This window comes from Pongo abelii, chromosome 10, assembly GCF_028885655.2.
Source record: "Pongo abelii isolate AG06213 chromosome 10, NHGRI_mPonAbe1-v2.0_pri, whole genome shotgun sequence".
In the NCBI taxonomy this organism is placed as follows: domain Eukaryota; kingdom Metazoa; phylum Chordata; class Mammalia; order Primates; family Hominidae; genus Pongo; species Pongo abelii.
In genome coordinates this window covers 19,288,901-19,311,174 of record NC_071995.2, presented here as the reverse complement: position 1 = coordinate 19,311,174, position 22,274 = coordinate 19,288,901, and the positions used below count along the sequence as shown (strand labels likewise).

General features: G+C 36.7%; 1 protein-coding gene and 1 long non-coding RNA gene across 3 annotated transcripts in view; one reads left to right on the top strand and one right to left on the bottom strand.

Moving 5' to 3' along the window:
- Positions 1–22,274, bottom strand: part of PIK3C2G (phosphatidylinositol-4-phosphate 3-kinase catalytic subunit type 2 gamma) — a 400,993-nt gene that overhangs the window by 65,518 nt on the left and 313,201 nt on the right. The window lies entirely within an intron of this gene.
- LOC129049068 (uncharacterized) overlaps positions 1–22,274 on the top strand; it is a 135,648-nt gene that overhangs the window by 90,237 nt on the left and 23,137 nt on the right. The window contains exon 4 of the long non-coding RNA XR_008511841.1: positions 10,033–10,147. This is a non-coding gene — a long non-coding RNA (uncharacterized LOC129049068). The remainder of the gene's footprint in view (positions 1–10,032; positions 10,148–22,274) is intronic.

Below are 22,274 nucleotides of genomic sequence, written 5' to 3'. Positions count from 1 at the left end.
AGGGTGCCCATACAATATTTTGGACATACTTTTACTAAAAACTTTATGGTTTATGGAAAATTCAAATTTAACTGGGTAACCCATATTATTATCTATCAACTCTGGAATATGAGGTGTTTGGAAAGTATGTGGCCATACTTTTGGTTGTGTCAAGGACCGGAGGATACAGCTAGAAATTAATGGGCAATGTCACTTCCCCTAAGTGTCCTGAAATACCTAGAAGATTCTCACATTATGAAGAATGTTTCTTTTCTGCTTAATTCCTCAAGTGGTTGTAGTTTCCCAGGTGAAAAAAAAAAAAAACTCTGAATTTAACTACTGTATACTATAAATGAGAAAGTTGGATACCAGAGAGAATAAATGATTGTTTGGAATCAGTACAAACAAAACTGGGACTGTGTGGTTACCAAGTCCAGGCTCACTTACGTGACCACTGAAAATGGGCTATAGAAGTGAAGAGTGCTGATGGGGTACAGGCAGGAGAGAGCAAGAGAGAACTTCGTAGGGAACCTAGAGCACATTCCTCTTCTAGCTTAAGGCTAGTTTGACCTATTTATCAATGTAAAGAAGAAAAACATTACAATCATGTTTGTTTTAAGAAAGATGAAAATGGAGCATTGTGGAAAAAAGAAAAGACAGCAATTAGCCTTGGAGAATGCCATGGGCAAAATTCCTTATGTGCTAAACAAATTGTATTATCTGAGTGCTCCATTCTTTTTCCCCTTTAAGTCTCTGAATTGGTATCTGTGTTCCCTCTCATTTTCTTAATAATCCTTGTCCCAGAAGAAGGTGGGGTAGGCATCCTCTTCGCATTTACTTGCTCCTCTAACCTCTATTTTTAATTCCTTCGTAAAAATGCCCTGATTTGAATAGCATGTCTACTGACTATACTGCCCTCTACCTCTTGTTAACACACTTGCCTACTGGTCTTAGGTCACTGGAATTCATAAAGATGCTATAATTTATTTTAATAAAGAAAAATCTTGACCTACATTTCTCTGCACACTCTTTCATCTTTAGAGCAAAGCTCCTGCAAGGATTGTTTTCTGCTTTCTATCTCAAATTCCTTTCTTTACATTCTCCCTTAAGCAATTCCAATCAAGTTTTTGTTCCTGACATTCCCATCAAACTGTTTTTCTTTTTTTAATTTTAAAATCATACCTAATTTATTAATAGATCCATAAATCTCCTGATTAAAACTTTAATCTTCTTTCTTTTTTAAAAAAACTTTTAAGCTCAGGGGTACATGTGCAGGTTTGTTATATGGGTTCCCCGTAGTTATTTTTTCTGATCCTCTCTCTCCTCCTAACCTCCACCCTCAAGTAGACTCCAGTATCTGTTGTTCCTGTCTTTGTGTTTATGTGTTCTCATAATTTAGCTCCCATGTATAAATGAGAACATTTGGTATTTGGTTTTCTGTTCCTGCATTAGTTTGCTAAAAATAGTGGCCTCCAGCTCCATCCATGTTCCTGCAAAGGACATGATCTTGCTCTTTTTTATGACTGCATAGCATTCCATGGTGTATATGTACCACATTTTCTTTATCCAATCTGCCACTGAGGGCATTTAGGTTGATTCCATTTCTTTGCTATTGTAAATAGTGTTGCAATAAGCCTACACGCATATGTGTCTTTATGATAGAATGATTTATATTTCTTTGGGTATATATCCAGTAATGGGATTGCTAGGTCAAGTGGTAGTTCTCTTTCTAGTTTCTTGAGGAATCACCATACTGCTTTCCACAACGGCTGGACTAATTTACACTCCCACCAACAGTGTATAAGCTTTCCTTTTTCTCCATAACCTCTCCAGCACCTGTTATTTTTTGACTTTTTAATAATAGCTATTCTGACTGGTGTAAGATGGTACGTCATTGGTTTTGATTTGCATTTCTGTAATGATCAGTGATATGAGTAATTTTTCCTATGCTTCTTGGCTACATGTATGTCTTCTTTTGAAAAGTGTCTGTTCATGTCCTTTGTCCACATTTTAATGGGGTTGTTTTTTTTCCTGTAAATTTAAGTTTCTTATAGATGTGCATATTAGACCTTTGTCAGATGCATAGTTTGCAAGTATTTTCTCTCATTCAGTAGGTTTTCTGCTTACTCTGTTAATTATATCTTTTGCTGTGCAGAAGCTCTTAAGTTTAATTAGATCCCATTTTTCAATTTTTCCTTTTGGTGTGACTGATTTTGGTGTCTTCATCATGAAATCTTTGCCTGTTCCTATGTTCATAATGGTATTGTTTAGGTCATCTTCTAGTGCTTTTATAGTTTTGGGTTTTATATGTAAGTCTTTATACCATCTTGAGTGGGTTTTGTATATGGCTTAAAGAAGGGGTCCAGTTTCAATCTTCTGCATATGGTGAGCCAGTTATCTCAGCAGCATGTATTGAATAGGGAGTGCTTTCCCCATTGCTTTTGTCAGGTTTGTCAAAAAACGGTTGGCTATAGGTGTGCAGCCTTATTTCTGGGCTTGTTATTCTGTTCTATTGATACATATGTCTGTTTTTTTTTTTAATCAGCACCATGCTGTTTTAGTTACTGTCACCGTGTAGTATAGTTCTGAAGTTGGGTAACATGATGCCTCCAGTTTTATTTTTTGCTTAGGATTGGGTTGGCTATTCAGGTGTTTGTTTTTATTTTGTTTTTTGTTTTGTTGTTGTTGTTGTTGGTTTTTGGTTTCATATGAATTTTAAAATAGTTTTTTCCAGTTCTGTGAAGAATGTCATTGTAGCTTGATAGGAATAGCATTGACTCTGTAAATTGTTTTGAGCAGTATGGCCATTTTAATGATATTAATCTTTCTATCCATGAGCATGGAATGTTTTTCCATTTGTGTGTCATCTTTGATTTCTTTGAGCAGTGTTTTGTAATTCTCATTTTAGAGATCATTCACCTCTCTGGTTAGTTGTATTCCTAGGTATTTTATTCTTTTTATGGCAATTATGAAAGGGATTTCATTCTTGATTTGGCTGTTGGCTTGACTTTGTTGGTGTATAGGAATGCTACTCCTTTCTGTATGTTGATTTGTATCCCAAAACTTTGCTGAAGTTGTCTATTAGCTTAAGGAGCTTTTGGGCTGAGACAATGGGGTTTTCGAGATATAGTATCATGTCATTTGCAAACAGAGATAGCTTGACTTCCTATCTTCCTATTTGGATGCCCTTTATTTATTTCTCTTGCCTGATGCTCTGGCCAGGACTTCCATACTATGTTGAATAGGAGTGATGAGGGAGGACATCCTTATCTTGTGCTGATTTTCAAGGGGAATGCTTCCAGCTTTTGCCCATTCAGTATGATGTTGGCTGTGGGTTTGTTATAGATGGCGTCTATTATTTTGAGATAGGTTCCTTCAGTATCTAGTTTATTGAGATTTTTTTAAATGAAGGGATGTTGAATTTTGTCAAACGCCTTTTCTGCATCTATTGGGATAGTCATGTGGTTTTTGTGTTTAGTTCTGTTTATGTGATGAATTACATTTATTGATTTGCATATGTTGACCCAACCTTTCATCCCAGGGATGAAGCTTACTTCATTGTGGTGAATTAGCTTTTTTATGTGCTTCTGATTTGGTTTGCAAATATTTAGTTGAGAATCTTTGAATTGATGTTATATTGGCCTGAAGTTTTCTTTATTTGTTGTGTCTCTGCCAGGCTTTGGTATCAGGATGATGCTGGCCTCATGGAATGAATTGGGGAAAAGTCTCTTCTCAATTTTTTGGAACAGTTTCAGTAGTAATTATACAGCTTTTCTTTATACATCTGGTAGAATTCAGCTATGAATCTTTCTGATCCTGGGCTTTTTTTGGTTACCAGGCTATTTATTACTGATTCAATTTCAGAGCTCATTATTGGCCTGTTTAGGGAATTAATTTCTTCCTGGTTCAGTCTTGGGATGGTGTCCAGGAATTTTTCCATTCCTTTCAGGTTTTCTAGTTTGTGTGCATAGAGGTGCTCATAAGTAAGTCTCTGATGGCTGTCTGTATTTTTGTGAGGTCAATGGTAATGTCCCCTTTGTCATTTCTAATTGTGTTTATTTGGATCTTCTCTCTTTTCTTCTTTGTTAGTCTAGCTAATGGGCTATCTATCTTACTAATTTTTTCAAAAAATTAACTCCTAGATTGATTGATTGAGGTTTTTTGTGTCTTGATCTCCTTCAGTTAAGCTCTGATTTTGCCTATTTCATATTATTTAGTTATTTCTTATCTGGTTACTCTTCTGCTAGCTTTGGGGTTGGTTTGCTCTCGATTCCCTAGTTCTTTTAGTTGTGATGTTAGATTGTTAATTTGAGACCTTTCTAGCTTATTGATGTGGGTATTTAGAGCTATAAGTTTCCCTCTTAACACTGCTTTAGCTGTGTCCCAGAAATTTTGGTATATTGTAACTTTGTTCTTATTAGTTTCAAAGAACTTCTTGATTTCTGCCTTAATTTCATTGTATACCCCAAAACCATTCAAGAGTAAGCTGTTTAACTTCCATGTAATTGCAGTTTTGAGCAATATTTTTAGTCTTGATTTCTATTTTTATTTTGCTGTGGTCTGAGAAAGTGTTTGGTATAATTCTGGTTATTTTGAATTTGCTAAGCATTGTTTTTTATCTGATTGTGTGATTGATTTTAGAGTATGTGCCATGTGGAAATAAGAAAAATGTATGTTCTGTTGTTTTTGGGTGAAGAATTCTATAGAGGTCTGTTAGATCCATTTGGTCCAATGTTGAGTTCAAGTCCTCAACATCTTTGTTAATTTTCTGCCTCAATTATCTGTCTAGTACTGTCAGTGGAATGTTGAAGTCTCACACTATTATTGTGTGGGAGTCTAATATCTGTGTAGGTCTCTAAGAACTTGCTTTATGAATCTGGGTGTTCCTGTGTTGGCTGCATATATGTTTAGGATAGTTAAGTCTTCTTGTTGAATTCAATGCTTTACCATTATGTAATGCCCTTCTTTTTTTTTTTTTTATCTTTGTTGGTTTAAAGTCCGTTTTGTTGGAAATTAGGATTACAACTCTTGCTTTTTTTTTTCTGATTTCCATTTGCTTGGTAGATTTTCTTCCATCCCTTTATTTTGAGTCTATTTGTGTCACTGTGTGTGAGATGGGACTCTTAAAGATAGCATACCATTGGGTCTTGCTTTTCTATCCAGTTGACCACTCTTTTTAAATGTGGTATTTAGCCCATTTACATTCAAGTTTAGTTTTGTTACATGTGGATTTGATCCTGTCATTGTGTTGTTAGCTGGTTATCATGCCAGCTTGTTTGTGTGTTTCCTTTAGAGTGTCACTGGTCTGTGTACTTAAGTGTGTTTCTGTATCATCTGATAATAATGCTTCCTTTCTATATTTAGTGCTCCTTTCAAGATCTCTTGTAAGGCAGGTCTGGTGGTAACAGACTCCATCAGCATTTGCTTATTTGAAAAGGATCTTATTTCTTCTTTACTGAGAAAGCTTAATTTGGTTCATATAAAATTCTTGGTTGAAGATTTTTTTTCTTTAAGAATGTTGAATACAGGCCCCCAGCCTCTTCTGGCTTATAGATTTTCTGCTGAGAGGTCCACTGTCAGCCTGATGGTGTTCCCTTTGTAGGTGACCTTCCCTTTCTCTCTAGCTCCTTTTAATACTTTTTCTTTCATTTCAATCTTGGAAAATCCAATAATTATGTGTCTTGGGATGATCATCTTCTGTAGAATCTTGCAGGGGTCCTCTATATTTACTGAGTTTTACTGTTTTCCTCTCTAGCAATGTTGGGGAAGTTTTCAATTGATTATATTCAGAAATATATTTCCAAGTTGTTTGCTTTCTCCCCATTCCTTCAGAGATGTCAATAATTTATAGATTTGGCTTCTTTACTTGATTCCATATGTCTCAGAGGTTTTGTTCATTTCTTTTCATTCTTTTTCTCTTTATTTTTGTCTGACTGTCTTATTTCAGAGAGCCAGTCTTCAAGTTCCAAAATTCTTTCCCCAGCTTGGTCTAATCTACTGTTAATATTTGAAATTGTATTGTAAAATACTTTTAGCATGTTTTTCTGCTTTATCAGATCTATTAGGGTTTTTGAAAATACTGTCCATTTAGCCAGGCATGGTGGCTCACGCCTGTAATCCCAGCACTTTGGAAGGCTGAGGCAGGTGGATCATGAGGTCAGGAGATCGAGACCACGGTGAAACCCTGTCTCTACCAAAAATACAAAAAAAAAATTAGCTGGGCACAGTGGCGGGTGCCTGTAGTCCCAGCTACTTGGGAGGCTGGGGCAGGAGAATGGCGTGAACCCAGGAGATGGACCTTGCGGTGAGCTGAGATCACGCCACTGCACTCCAGTCTGGGCGACAGAGCGAGACTCTGTCTCAAAAAAAAAAAAAACCTGCCTATTTTATCTGTCAGCTCCTGTATTATTTTATTGTGATTCTTATGGGTTGGGTTTTGCTGTTCTTCTGAGCATCAATGATCTTTGTTCCTATCCATATCCTTAATTCTATTTCTGTCATTCCGGCCAACTCAGCCTAGTTAAGAACCCTTGTTGGAGAACTAGTGCAGTCATTTGGAGGACATAACTGGCCATTTGAGTTGCTGGAGCTCCTGCATTGGTTTTTTCTTATCTTTGAATGTGGGTGTTCCTTTAACTGGCCGGCTGCCTCTGATTAAAGTGGTCAGGCAGGGGAAGGGTAGTTGTGCTGGAGTCCCAGGTTGGGAAGCCCTGCCTAGTAAGAAGTGATGACCAGGACCTGTGTGGCAAACAGTATGTCCACTTTTCTGTGCGGTGGGTGCTCTGTGCTGGGGGTCTAGACCAGCCCCTGATCTCCATAGACTCTCTAGAGCCTGGAGACAGCAGGACAAGGGCCGCAAAACAGCAGAGGTGGCAACCCACCCCTCCCACTGGGAGCTCTGTCTCAGGGAGTTGCAGAGCTGTTACTGTCTTGATATTCCTAACGAGGGATGGCTGGAGACTCAGGCCAGGAGGACCCACCCATTGAGGAGATACAAGGCTGGGGACCCATGTAACAAACAGTCTGCCCACTTTTCTGTAGGGCTGCAGTATGCTGGGGGTCTGCTCTAGTCCTCAGTCACCTTGGATTTTTCAGCACCTACAGTGAAGGTAGCAACAGCAAAGGCTTTGAAACAGCAAATATAGTGGCTTGCCCCTCTCTCTGGGAGCTCCGTCTCTATCCAAGGGAGGTATGGACTTGTTGCTGGCCTGAACACACTGACGGGGGTGGTTGTAGACCTCAGTCAGGAGATTCTGCCCAGTGAAGAGAAATAGGATTCAGAATCCATATGAAAAAGCAGTCTGGCTGCTTCTCCACAGAGCTGCTGTGCTGTGCCACGGGACTGCTCCAGCCTATAGTCACCCCGGACTCTCTAGCGCCTGAAAACAACAACAGCTAAAGCTGTGAAAGACCATAGATGGCAGCCTGTCCCTCTCTGTGGGAGCTTCATCCCAGAGAGGCTTGGAACCACTGCCAATTAGAAAACACTGGTGAGAGTGGCTGGTGATACCAGCGAGGAGGTCCTGCCCAGTGAGGAGAAGAGGGGTCAGGGTCCCACATAAAAAAGAAAAGCAGTCTGACTGCTTTTTCTTAGGGTGGCTGCACTGAAGGCAATAACTGCTAAGGCTGCAAAACAGCAAAGATGGCAGCCCACCCCTCCCTCTGGGAGCTCTGTTTCAGGGAGGTGTAATGCTGCTACCAGTGCCTGACTGAAATTCTCAGCCAGTGGGTCTCATCCTGCCAGGTTCTGTGGAAGCGGAGCCTGCACACCATTGCTGCTCAGCCCCCTGGATTCAGCCCCTTTTTTAGGGGTATGTATGGGAGTCTAACCTTTCGCTTTGCCAGAGTTACAGCCACTTTTGCTGGGAAGCCTGGTATCTAAAGCTCCTGGTGCTTCGCGTGTGTCTTAGTGGCCGCTCTGCCAAGATTCTGTGTAGCTCAGTCTGTTAGACTGAAGGCCCTGGTGGAGTGGGTTCGCGAGGGGATCTCCTGACCCAAGGGTTGCAAAGATACATGGGAGAACTGTGCGTGCTGGGGTTTGCGCACTCACTCACCATTTTCCTGGGCTGGGGAGGTTCCCCTGTTTCTGTGTCACTTCTGAGTGGGCGGTTGTTGCTTTTCTGCATTCACTGTGGGTTGATTTCTTTTCTTGATGAATTCCAATGCATGAACCCGGATGCTTCAATCGCAGGTGCTGTATTTCCTTGCCCCTTCTATTTCTCTCCATGAGAGCTGTGCACACGAGCTGCTTCTAGCTGGCCATCCTGTCCAGCCTGCGTTGAAAGTGTTTTTCTTCATTTCACTAATCATATCCATTTTTGCTTAATCCAGTGGTCAATTCTCAATTTTTGACCATCAGTACCATTTGACTCAGCTTATTATCCCTTCTTCTTTGAAATATGCTTTTCTCTGAAATTCCAGGCACCACAGTCTTCTGGTGTCCAACTGGTTGCTCCTGCTCAGCTCCTTTGTTGATTCTCCTGTATCTCTTCAAGCTTTAAAATTGGGGTTCTGCACAGTCTAGTCCTCAGACTGCTTCTTTTTCATATTTACACTCTCACCATAAGTAATCTCATCCTGTCTCATCCCTTTGATAATCAATTATTTGCTGACAACTGCATTATGAATATTTCCAGCCTAACTTCTCCCCTAAACTCGAGATACATGAATCCACCTTCCTACTTGACATCTCTGGAAGCCTTATGGGCAACTCAAATGTAATGGGTTTAGATTCAAACTCCTTCTTGCCCCACTCTCCATTCTCAAGTTTTTGCCATCACAGTAAATGTTCAGCCAATGCAAGCTTGTCAGGACATAAAGGCACATTAGTGGTTGGCAATCATCCTGACTAGGTCAGTGCTTGTGCACTAAGAGTTGTTAGATATTTGGAACACTTCTCCTATGTAGAGCATTACGTATTTGGTGAATAAATAAATAAATGTTTGGGATTTTTCTTAGGGGATCTAAAGTTACTGTCCTTTGATATCAATGACTCAGCTAAATGTGTTAAGCTAAATGAAATGCTCTATGAGGTTTTATGTATATATATATGTGTATTTTTTTCACTGTCAGAGTAGATATGTTTATCTAATATAGGATTTTCAATGTCTAATAATGTGCTTTTAAATTTAACAGTGCAATCAATAAAGAACAAATTTGAAACCCAATTGAATAATTTTAAATTAAAATCTTCATCAGTTTATAGTTTAAGTTCAGATATTTTGTTTGCCAATTATGTTAACTCATTTACAATTTAATATGATTGATTTTTTGAGAGAGTTGATCAATTCAAAGTTACTTGAAACCTAAGTGCTTTTCCTATGTCATCTGAACATATTCTTGTTACCAAAGACTGCAGAGTTAAAGTACTTGCAAAGGCCAGTAGTAATGTAATATAACAGTGAGATCAATTTTTTCTTTCTTTAAAAATAGCATATTAAGCATTCCCATTTATTAACTGTTCAGCCGACATCTAGAATTGGATGCAAGATTTAGCTTTAGTGAGTTAAAACAATAAGCTAAATCTATCTCTCTCAAACACGATGAAGTGCTGTAAAAATGTGAATTTAAAAATGAATTTCCATAAGAGTTTTAAATCAAAGTTGAACAGTAATTTTATTTTATTGCTTTTTTTATAAAGCAGTTTGTCAGAATGTCCAGTCTTTAATGTAGTTCAACCCACTATATTCATATTAGAGTTACATGGAAGAATGACACTATGAAGAATAGTGAACTTCTAAAGAATCTTTACAATTCTAGTTTAAAATGTCATCAACATTTTAGTAGACTGTGTAAAGTAATCTTGGCTTTACTGATGGTACACATATGACATTTATCCTGCATGCAACATAATCTCAGCTAGCTCCAAATAAGAAAAGAGCAATGTAGTGACAAATGTAGTAATTAACATCTGGGTTTAGCAAACAGGGAACAAGAAACATATGCTCACGATTAAGATAGGATTTATCCATTTGGATTTATTTTGACATTTGATTTCGGCTTTAAAAAAATAACACTGCTTAAACCTTAAGTAATATCAATTTCTTATTTTAGGGAACTTCTGGTAATGAACAACAGTACTGAGAAGAGCTAAAGCTCACAGTGAATATGGCTTTAAAAATTTTAAAAACAACAGCTGTTTGAATATCTCAGCTAACCTCAAATGTGGGTACGCATTTGTTTAGGTACTGCTATCATTTACTATTACTTTTATTACATGTTTCTATTACTCTCTCTCTCTTTTTTTTTTTTTTTTTTTTGAGACAGAATCTCGCTCTATTGCCAGGCTGGAGTGCAGTGGCATGAACTCGGCTCACTGCAACCTCCACCTCATGGGTTCAAGCAATTCTCCTGCCTCAGCCTCCCAAGTAGCTGGGACTACAGGTGCACACCACCACGCCTGGCTAATTTTTGTATTTTTAGTAGAGACAGGGTTTCACCATGTTGGCTAGGATGGTCTTGATCTCTTGACCTCGTGATCCACCCACCTCAGCTTCCCAAAGTGCTGGAATTACAGGCGTGAGCCACCACTCCCGGCAGTTTCTATTACTCTTTATAAAGATCTTATTTAGTCCACAACACAATTCCACCAAAACAGAGCAAAATTTTAAGAAGCAAAAGGAATTCTTGTTAGCACTACAAGAATGAACTTGAATGAACTACAAACACTGAAAGAAAAAAAGTTTAAATCCATTTTGAGGAAAAGAGTGAAGCTAAAAGACAAGCCAGGTAGATATGGAACAAGGATGTCTAAACTGATCAACTCCATTAGAAGAGGTATTGGGATAGTCCATTTTCTTTTTTCAGTTGTGTGCATGTGTGAGGGAGAGAGGGAGAGAGAGACAGACAGGCAAAAGTAAGACTGCTTATAATTAAGAATTATACTAGAAGGGCACATGATAATATTTGATATTAGCAAGTTAAAGTTGTACGATTTCATGTTAAAGCTACATTTTCTACTTCCTTTTCTTCCATTTTTCCACTCACTGTCATATATTATTTATATTAATGTCTGTATTTATTACAGTATTATAAACTCAATGAGAGTAAAGTATATGTTGCATTATTTTTAATCTCTCTAATTTCTTGTCTGCAACCAACTTAAAGCTCTTAATCAAGAGTGTTACACATAGTGTCAGTAAATATTTAAAGTCTTTACAAAGTTATGTGGTGATGTAAAATAATTTTATAATTGTTATAAATAAATATATCATATAACTAAAATTGGGATGTGTTTTAGTGTAGAAGCGTATAGGATTATCTTTACTTTTCCTATGTTGTCATAAGGCTAGCAACTATAAAATGTGAAAAACATTTCAGGAGAATTTTTCTAGAATCAGAGATGCAGATTATTCTATTATGGAAGTATTCAGCATAAATAGTATAGATTCAAGTTAAATCTCTTGTTTTATTAACAAGAGAAAAGAGAATTTGTGAATGCATGAAAACATCTTCTAAGCAGTTCATATCACTTAAAATAGTAAAAATACTTATGGCACATAGACTACATAAATTTTAATGTTTATGTAGATATAACTATGTTAATATATATGAATAAAGGGAGCTGTATCGGTAATACAAGATTTTAAAAATCTGAAAATAACATGATTTGGTTTGGAATTATTTTTGTGATCTTTAGGCCAATAATGTTTCATTTAATCTTAAAATTATGTTTTTATTTCCTGAATATAAACAAACTGACTTAGGCAAGTGTCCATAAACATATGGAGATGCATAATGCTTTTATGAGGACTAACCTACTTGCAGATAATTAAAATCTGACTACATTATGCATCACAGAGAGCATGAGTGATTAGTCAGATCACACTGCTTATTAACGCTGAGCAACATCTGATGACATCATTATTGTTCTATCACAATATAACTCAAATAATGAATATTATCCCAAGTCCCATAAAATTCCTTTGGAATATAGGAGAAAAAAAAAACCCGGTGTGTGAGGTTATAAAAGACTTTATGAGGCCACTGGTGCATATCAACATAGACAGAATATAGACACAGACTGCAAGCTTCTTATGGCAGCACTGTATCTGATTCAGCTTCCTACTTTCTGGGGTAGAGTTTCCCAGACCTGGTTGTGCATCTGAATCACTAGAATTATTGAAATACAAGACAGATACCTAATATATCACCTTCTACCTTTACAACCAGCATGTTTAAGGATGGGGCTCTGAACAATCCTTTTAAAACCTTCCCAGTTTATTCTAAAACAATTGGTTACCAGGTACTATTTTGGCATCTCTGGCCAGAGAGTATAAAATGTAGGCAATCAATAAACATTTGTTGAATGACTAAGACAGTGATTTTCAATGTAGCAGCTAATACGCCGAGGCTCCTCAGTGTCCACATTTAATTTTTGATGATTTGGCATCTATTAATATAGCACTACTTTATTTATTTTGTAGTCCAGAAAGGGCAAATAATAAGTGAGATATAGATTATACATCTCAGGAAGGTATGATACCCTAATTATTCATTATGCAAAATCAACTAAGTTAATTACCAGGATGATACCTTGGGAGAAGCTATTATATCTACAATTTTAGCTTCTTTTAGTATGAGACTATTATGGAACAAGACAGGATTCCCCTCCTTGAAACTCCAGTGTTAGAAGATGGCTGAAATATTCTCACTTGAAGTATTTTTAGGCTATGTGATTTCATAATAGTACTTCATGTTTGATGATATAAATGCCTTCTCCCATTAGATTTTAATTCAATTCAATATAAAAACAGTGTAGTGCCTGGAATTTCTTTAGCCTTGCTTTCCGTAAATACTGACCAATGGAGATTAAAAGAGACACAAAACAAGATAAAAACATCTCTCCTTGGGGCCTCTAGGGTAGTACTTTAATTAGCACATTTGTAAATGTGGATGTGATGAAAACTGCAAGCTATGTTTGGTGGTTTTGGTCTTATGTCCCCATGCAGCAATGAGTATGATGGGCAACAATATTCATTAAGCCTTGCTGTGCTGAACTACACCTTTACAAAAAACCTTCTCTGCCTGTACATGCCTGGCTTCTTTGCCTTCTGCTTTCATGACAGCCCTCTGCTAATACTTCTATCTTAACCCATCCTGTGAGATTTCATAGCAGATACATTTAGGAGTTTCCTATTGAAAGTCTGCTGCTTCCAATATTCACCTTCTTCACATCAGTCTGAGAAATCAGAGGCCTTTTTACTTTGCACTTATTGGCCTCAGCTTACATAGCCCAAACCTGACAATTTCAGCAGTTGCTGGACAGATATTGTCTCCAAACAGCTTTATTACAATCAGTAAGACAGCCCTCAGCATGCAAAGATAACAATCCACCCACCATTCCCTTAGCACTTTCCTTTACAGCTACTGCCATATCCACAGCCCTTGACTACAGTATAAACGAACAGACGTGACCTTCAGAGAATGTCAGCATCAGTGAGGGACATTAAGATGTCAACATTCTATGTGCTTCTTTAACATGCAAAAATCACTTGGAACCCAGTGTGATGAATTAAGTTTCCTTGATTCTGTAGGGCAGAAGCCTTAGTCATAATTCATTCTCCATTGACTGAGACAGAAGGGCAAATATACTAAAACATGTCATATAATTTTATATTGAGAACGCACATAACAATATCTTGCTTTCCTATTGTTTTGTTAACAATGTTTTCAGCAATTATTTTATTTTACTTCTTTGTTTCCTCCTACTACTAACATTATTATACTCTCAGTTTCTCTATTACACTATTCTGTCTTCATAGTGAGTGAGCACATACTGTTCATTTCTTTCCCTCTGCTCACAACAGATACATTACAAATGTGATTTGTATAATCTGAGTGATCTTTCTGGAGGGCACAGTCATGACTTGGTGTGCTATTACCATTCATTCTTTCTGCCTATGGCTAGGCAATGTTTCTGGGCATGGCACTAGGCAACGAGTGCAGCCTACCCCAGAGCTGGCAGTGAAGAGGATTCCCAGGATCATTCTCTACAATGCCAGAGGTCTCTGTCATGACATTCATGTGGGATTATGCACTGAAGTGAAGGAAAATATTAAAAGTACTATGAATGTTTATTTTGTAATAACATTTAAACTTCTTTTTCTAAATTTTTCATTTTCTACAAGTTTTAAAATGTCTGTCACTATTTGTATAGTAGTGTATAAAACATATTTAAATGAGTTATATATTTTGGAGCCATGAGCAATATTTTTAAATAAAAACTTGATAAGATATAAGAATAAACAAGTTTAGAGACCATGGCTAATCACTTCTCAGATGCAATCTTTCAGTCCCTTAGGTTTTCAATAGCAGCAGAAGTTTTATAGGCTAATATGTGCTAATGATTTTGTTATTCATTTACTCATTCAAAAACACTAATAAACATTGGTAAGAGTATTAGTGCTAGACATGGGATAAAAATAGAGATAAATATAGTCATTTTGTTCTTTAAGTTTCTCAACAGGAGAAAGCGTGTAACCATAATGTTTTGTTTTTGCAGTTCTCTTTGCCTAGCATGACTTTTCCCGATTTCCAGTTACTAACTGCTACTTGCCCTTTAATATCATCTTAAATGCCATACCATCTGGGATGCCTTCTCTACCACACTTGGAATTAGTTGAGTACACCTCCTTAGGTGCTCAGGCAGTTGCCCTTTGACACAACATAGCATCTCCAGCTGAGAGTCTACCAGCCTTGAAATAATATTGCAGAACAATGTTCTTGTATCAAAACTTGCTAAGAATCAATAATATAATAGAATACTTGAGTACCTGCTATATTGGAGGCCAAATGACTGACCATATTTAAACTGAAAAATAAATGGGAAGATATTTGTTGTCTGAGGCAACGGTTCTCAAATACTACCATGTATTGAGATCTTCTGGAGGATTTGTTAAAAACAAGGATTGCCGGGTCCCACCCCTTAAGTTTCTGATTTAGTAGATCTAGATAGGGCCAATATTTAACATTCTTATATAAGTTTCAAGGTGAGGTTCCCAGCACCATATAGGAACTATAATTTGAGAACCACTTGTTTTTTTAGTAACTGCTGAAAGGGATATAAAAGTTTCACCTCTTCTTGCTCCTGACTATATGCAATCTAATGCAGTCCTGATTGACAACTCAGGTTTTCTCTAACAGTGCTTAGGACCCCTATGACCTAGGATTTTCTTCTTTAAGTACATCTATTTATCATTAAACCACAATATTACTCAACTAGAAGGCACAGCAATAAGCCAACATACTGACTCAGTGAGTCTATTTTACAATTAGGAGGCTATTTTGTATATATGCATTGTAAGTTTTTCTGTAAGTTTTTTTTATATGTACTGATTCAATCTATTATATAGCATGTAACAAAAGAAATTTAAACCATGACTTGGGATGTAATTTCATCTAAAGGCTTTCCCAAGATCCAATGTAAAAGAAACGTTGAACTGACAGCTGAGAAAAAAATAAAGCTCTTTTGCCCTTTAGTAAGTTCTAGTTATGGGGTTAGCTGTTTTCCTACTGTTACAATGCCTGTAATTTACTTTGAAATATGTCTGCATGTGCAACATGATATTATATATATGTCTGTTAAGTCAAGATATAACCCAAGTGCTGCTGGCATTTAATCAAGACTGCAGAGTTGAGTCTAGGAATGACCTGTTAATGCCCTAATCAAAGATGCACAATTGGGGCAGTGGTATGGGGAGGGAAAAAGGAGGGGGTTTTTAGTGTTCTAATCAAGAAGCCCATTCTAGATGCAGTCAGTACACGTGCTTCTGTTATTCACTCAGAACTTGATAATAGGCATTTTAGTAATTAGCAAACTGAATGTTACAGATGAGTTTTTCTTTATAAAAATGGTGGCTTATTGACTAGTCGCGTTAATATTAGAAATGGGTTCTCATGGGTGACATTAAAGTTATCAAGATCTGAGGACTAGCTAAAAATATTCTATAACTGTTCTTTATTCTTACATCAAAAGGCAAAAAATCCAAAAGGCCTTGTACTCTTTACTTTTAAGGATAATGTTTCAGATAAATCACTAAAAGATCCTGTGTCTATCCAAGAACTCTAGAGTATTCTGTTAGTTTGGTGCCTCCCTATGAAATGCAGCATTCATCTCAAATAAGATGAGTCCTTCATACAGGATGATGATATGAGAATCTAACAGTAAAGAAAATTAGAGCTCCTTTTAGCATTTAGAAGTTGTATGTTCTGTGCATATACAGAGTATGTGTGTGTGTTTGTGTGATCTTAAAAGCCTTTTTTGATCCACATGTGAGAAAGGACAGAATTAGGGTTTGGCATTTCCCTTCAATTTTCTAGGCTATTCTCAGAGCCACTGGTGGGTAGCAGAAAACAGCCCAATAAGAAATCCTTTAATACTTTTTGGGCTGGAAAGTGACCACAGACTGAGACCCTACAATAGTAACCTATGAGAGAATGGTTGTAGCAAAGCACAAGAAAGAGATGGAAAAGCAAAATGGCAGCTATCTCTTAAAACCAAGGGTAGCTTGGGTGATGGCTGCAGTTTTAGACTCCATTTTCTGGTGATAGTAGGTTAGGCCATTTTGTCCAAATATCCTAATGAGAATAATTGAAACAGCTAGACATTTGCTTTTTAAACTTTGCTGGAAAGTGTTAGACAGCCAACAAGATAGTGAAAAATTACCAGGGTAGGATCTGGAAGGAAGACACAAATTCAGGAATGTGGGTTCAGGATTTGGCACTGCTTCTCTGTTGTGGGTGTTTACTCACACAAATGGGAGCAGTTGAGAGGCTGAGAAGTTAAGCAGCACTTTTGACCACTTTGCAGACACAGGAGAAAAGGAAATTGAAGCCAGGACTGTCAGGTAGCCTCCTGGTGAATCTGCCTCTCCTTGGGTCTGGACCCCAGATGGCTATATCTGAGGAATAAGGATGAACCAGAAAGAGGCCCTCACAAAGGCTATAGTTCAGTTTCAAATAATCTGAATTGCTGCAATTGAATTTTGGCAATTTTAGATTGCTAATGTCCCTATATTTAATTCTTTTCCACACTAAGATAATAGTAACCTAGGTGGTAAATTATTTCTGCAAAGGATATTGCAGTATAATATCTGGCCACAATAAAAAAGAAAATAACTAAACTCACAAGTGAACAAGACTACATGATTGAAAATCAGTAGAAACATTACACATTAGAATCATACATGCAGTGATTCTCAATAGTGGAGTTTTAAGAAAGATTTAAAAATAACTATGCTTACTGTTTGCAAAGATATAATAAGAAAGGCTGAGATTTTCAGTAAAAATGGGAACTCACATAAAAATGGAAATCATAAAACTGAAAAACATAATATTTGAAATTAAGAACTCGAAGAATAAGTTTAATAACTTATTAAACACAGATAAAAGAGAATTAATAACCCAGAAGTTATGTCAGAAGCTACTCAGAATGAGGCATGAAGAGACAAAATAATTAAAAAATACAGGAGTAAGAGTAAGGAGTAGGAGGCATAAAGGATATAGTGAAAAGGTTTAACATATATGTTATTACAGTCCTAGAAAAAGAGAAGAAATGGTACAAGCAATATTTGAAGTCATAATGTCTGAAAACTTTCCAAAACTGATGAAAGACATCATAGCACAAATTCAAGAAGCTCTGAAGCTCAAGCATGATAAAAGTAACATTACATCTGAGCAGATTATAGTAAAAGTGCAAAAAAACAAAAGCAGATATGTATCAGCAGATTATATTTATATATCAGCAGATATATTGATATAGCTATCTATATAAAGCTTTATTATATAAATTTTATATTTAATAACATAAAGCTTTATTATATGTATATATTTATATATAAAGCTATATATAATAAGGCTTTATATTATAAAAACTATATATATAAAGCTATATATACAGCCTTATTATATATAGCCTTATATATAAATATATATATTTTATATAATTGCTATTAAAATAGTATTGTCAGCAAAAATATCCCTCAAGAATAAAAGACTAAACAAATGTTGATTATATGAATTAAAAATAATAACTACTTCTTAAGTTTATAGATACAGATATAGATGTACATTATTTGTAAAGCATATAAGACACAAGTGGGTTAAATAGGCATAGGGCTCTAAGGACCTTGTATCATTGGGAAATTCATAAAAATTCTAATTTATATTAGACTTAAATAAGCCAAAGACACATACTTTAATGTCTATGGTAATTCCTAACAGTAAAAGAGTTTATAACTCCTGAGGCTACATAGGACAAAATGGAAAAATAAATACTAAATTTAAAAAAAGAATGGAAGAAAAGAGAGAAAGCATTAGGTGATAGACTTGAGTATAACATATACACATAGACACATGCACACACATATGTATCAATAGCAGTAGCAAATGTAAATAATTAAGCAGTACAAGTACAAGATGAAAATTATGTTACTAGATTTAGAAAAAAACCCATCTGTGTGTTGCTTATAAGAGTGATCATTGAAATGGAAAAATATGAAATGATGAAAGTAAAGCAATGGAAAAAGTTGTTTCATGCAGGCACTAGCCAAAATAAAGCTGGCTTGGCTATATTAGTAACACAGAAGAAAGATTGTTCAGACAAAAGGCATTGTTAGAGATAGGAGAGACACATGGACGTTAGTGAAAATTTCAATATAATGGGAAAATATAACAATTCTCCATGTAAGTGATCCTAATAACAGACAAAAACATATAAAGCAAAAATTCACAGGAAGATAATGAGAAGTAGTTAGATGTATAAATATAGTGGAATATTTCTAAAAATGTCTACTGGTACAAACAAACAAAAATCAGTGAAGATGACAATTTGCACTAATATACATGTGTAGAACACTGCATCTCACAACTACAAGGTGCATTCTTCTAAAGCATGCATGGAATTTTTACCTAAATTGACCATATTTAGGACCATAAAACATTGCAAAATTTAGAAAAAATTGAAACTATAGGTGTATTCTCTGACATACTTAAGCTAGAAATAAAATAACAAAAAAGAGGCTAAATATATTTGAAAACATTTAAAAGTATTTCTTAAAAATCCATGGCCACAAGAGAAATCACAATGAAAAGTTTATAAATATTTTGAAAGAATACCTAATGCTAAATGACGAGTTAATGGGTGCAGCACACCAGCATGGCACATGCATACATATGTAACTAACCTGCACATTGTGCACATGTACCCTAAAACTTAAAGTATAATAATAATAAAAAAAAGACAATATGGTATTGTATATCAAATTTGTATATACAATATTATATAAAGAGATTTATGGGGTGCAATCAAACCTTTACTGGAAGGGATTCGAATTTTAAATGTGTAAGTTAGATAGGTTGAAAGTAAATTTAAGCAGTCATCTCTATAATTTTCCTTGGCATTTATTTTGAATATAAGTTGCACTTTCAAATACTAGAAGAAAATCTTAGTCATCTTTAACAGTTTTCAATTCTCTGCCTTTGAGCTCCTTGATGTGGTCCATCCAGATATTTCTTATACAACTACCTCCTGGTGACCATCTCTCTATGGGTCAGATAGATATAACCTTCTTGACTCACTCCACTCATACCCACACACTGCTTGCGTTGCATAGATATGCTACAATGACTACCTTCAGTCACCGTTCAACTCTAGAATCTGTGCCTGCTTGCTCTAAATCCTCTAATTAGAACTCCCTGTGGGAAACCTGCTTGGATAATGCCCTACACTGCAACAAAGGCTTTGGTCCACAGGTCCCTTGCCCTCTCTCTCTTGTTCTCTACCTGCTGCTTGAGTGTGTGTGTTAATAAAGTGTGCATCTCAGGCTGGGCACAGTGGCTCACACCTGTAATCCCAGCACTTTGGGAGGCTGAAGCAGGATCACCTGAGGTCAGGAGTTTGAGACCAGCCTGGCTAACATGGCGAAACACCATCTCTACTAAAAATACGAAAATAGGCTGGGTGTGATGGTGGGCATCTGTAATCCCAGCTACTGGGGAGGCTGAGGCGGGAGAATTGCTTGAACCTGGGAGGCAGAGGTTGCAGTGAGCTGAGATCACGCCATTGCACTCCAGCGTGGGTGATGAGCAAAACTCCGTCTCAAAAAAAAAAAAAAAAGTGTGCATTTTATTTATGGATAAAGAAGTATTACATGAAAGGCACATTGTAAACCTGAATAAAAGAGAAGAGCCGTTGATCATGGATCACCCCAAAAGATTCACACATTTATGACACTGAGGTAGGGTATGTTCTTACTAAGAAAATACTGACACATTTCACTTCATTAAAATTAAGCATTTCTGTTCATCAGAAGACATGATAGAGAGAGCAAAGGGACAAGGTACAGAGGAGGAGAAAATTGTTTTCAATCTGTTTAAATAATAAAGAACTTCTATCCAGAATATATGAAGAAATACACCTTCTAACAATTTCAACCAAGAAATGAATCAATAAATGAATGTTAAACAACTCAACAGAAAAATGGTAAAGAGACATGAACTGGCACTTCACGAAAGAAGATATCCGAATGACCAAAAAACATATCAAAAAGTGTTCAAGCTCATTAGTAACAGGAAAATGCAAGCTAAGAGTTCAATGAGATGCACACCAACCAGAATGGCCCAAATTTAAAAGATTAAAAATACCAAGTATAGAAAATTGGAAAATGTATTTATTGCAAATGAGAGAACAAACTGGTCATTACAAGGTTGAAATAAGTATATCCTACAATCTGGAAATTCTATTCCTGGGTATAGGAACAACATGTGGATACTGAGTCATGCATGTGAAAGAATGTTCATAACAGTATGGTTTGTAATATCCCCAAACTGGAAACATCCCAAAAGTCTATGTAGACAAGTATCTACAGATGAATTGTAGTATATTTGTATAATAGAATATTACACAACAATAAAAATCCATGAACCTTGGAAATGGGCTATCACTGCATTGTTGGCTTAAAACCAGTCATTCTATTATTATTTCTTAGTTCAGGTGTTTGAGAGGGCTCAGCTGGGTGTTCTGCTTGGGGTCTCTGATGAAACTGTGATCATTTGGTGGTTGGGGATGGAGTCCCAGCTGGGGACTGGAACAGTTGCTGTTCCTTAGATATCACTCTTTGGATTTGATCTTTTTGGTTTCTCTGCCGGGCAGACTCAGGGTAGGTCAGCTTGAAAGATGGCAACTGAAGGTTCCCGCAGTGACCATTTCAAAAGAAATTGTTAGAAGGTGTGTGGCATTTTCTAACCTATCTTGGAAGTCATAAAGGGTCACTTCCACCATATTCTATTTGATGAGCAAATGACAGAAGCCCTCTTGGGATCAAGAGGGTGGGACACAAGCTGCCTCCTCTTGATGGGAGGGTGGCAAAGAATTTTCAGACATGTTTTGAAACTACTGCACATTTACATGGTGTTCTTATAATTTACCCTTGAACTGTTTAATTTTCTTTTGTGGATACTTCTGAGTGTGTTTACATTTTACAATTTAAAAGTGAAAAAAATAGTAAGAAGAACAATGTGCTAGTCTAGTAAGGAGGGCCCAGATCTACCAAAGTGGTGAGGGATATTGTACTTCACAGTGTTTTTAGTTCCTCACAACTCTTGTGATGGTTAATTTTGTCTGTCAACTTGGCTGGGTCACAGTGCCCCTATATTTGGTCAAACATTATTGTGGATGTTTCTGTGAAGGTGTTTTTTTGGATGAGATTCATATTGAAATTGGCAGAGTCTGAGTAAAGCATATTACTCTTCATAATATGGGTAGGCCTCATCCAATCAACTGAATACCTAAACAGCAAAGACTGACTTCCGAGCAGAATGTCTTGGGACTCAGATGGTAAATAATCTCCTCTGGTCTCTCCAGCCTGCCAGCCCACCCTACAGATTTTGGATTTGCACCTCCACAATCATGTGAGCCAATTAAACAAATTTCTTCTCTCTCTCTCTCTCACACACACACACACATACACAGACACACACACACACAATTTTGTTGGTTCAGTTTCTCTGGAGAACCCTGACTAATAAACTCTCTAAGGCTTAGTTTTAGTTTCTAACAACTTGGGCTTGGCGTCCAAACTCTTACCTCACAAGAATGCTGAGATCCATCAGAACTGTGTCCTTGCACATTTTCTTAGATCCCCGTGATAGGCAGAATAATTCCCCCTACCAAAAGATGTTCATGTCCTAATCCCTGGAAACTCTGAATATGTTACCTTACATGGCAAAAGAGACTTTGCAGATAAAATTACATTAGGAATCCTGAGATGGTGAGATTATCCTAAATTACCCAGATG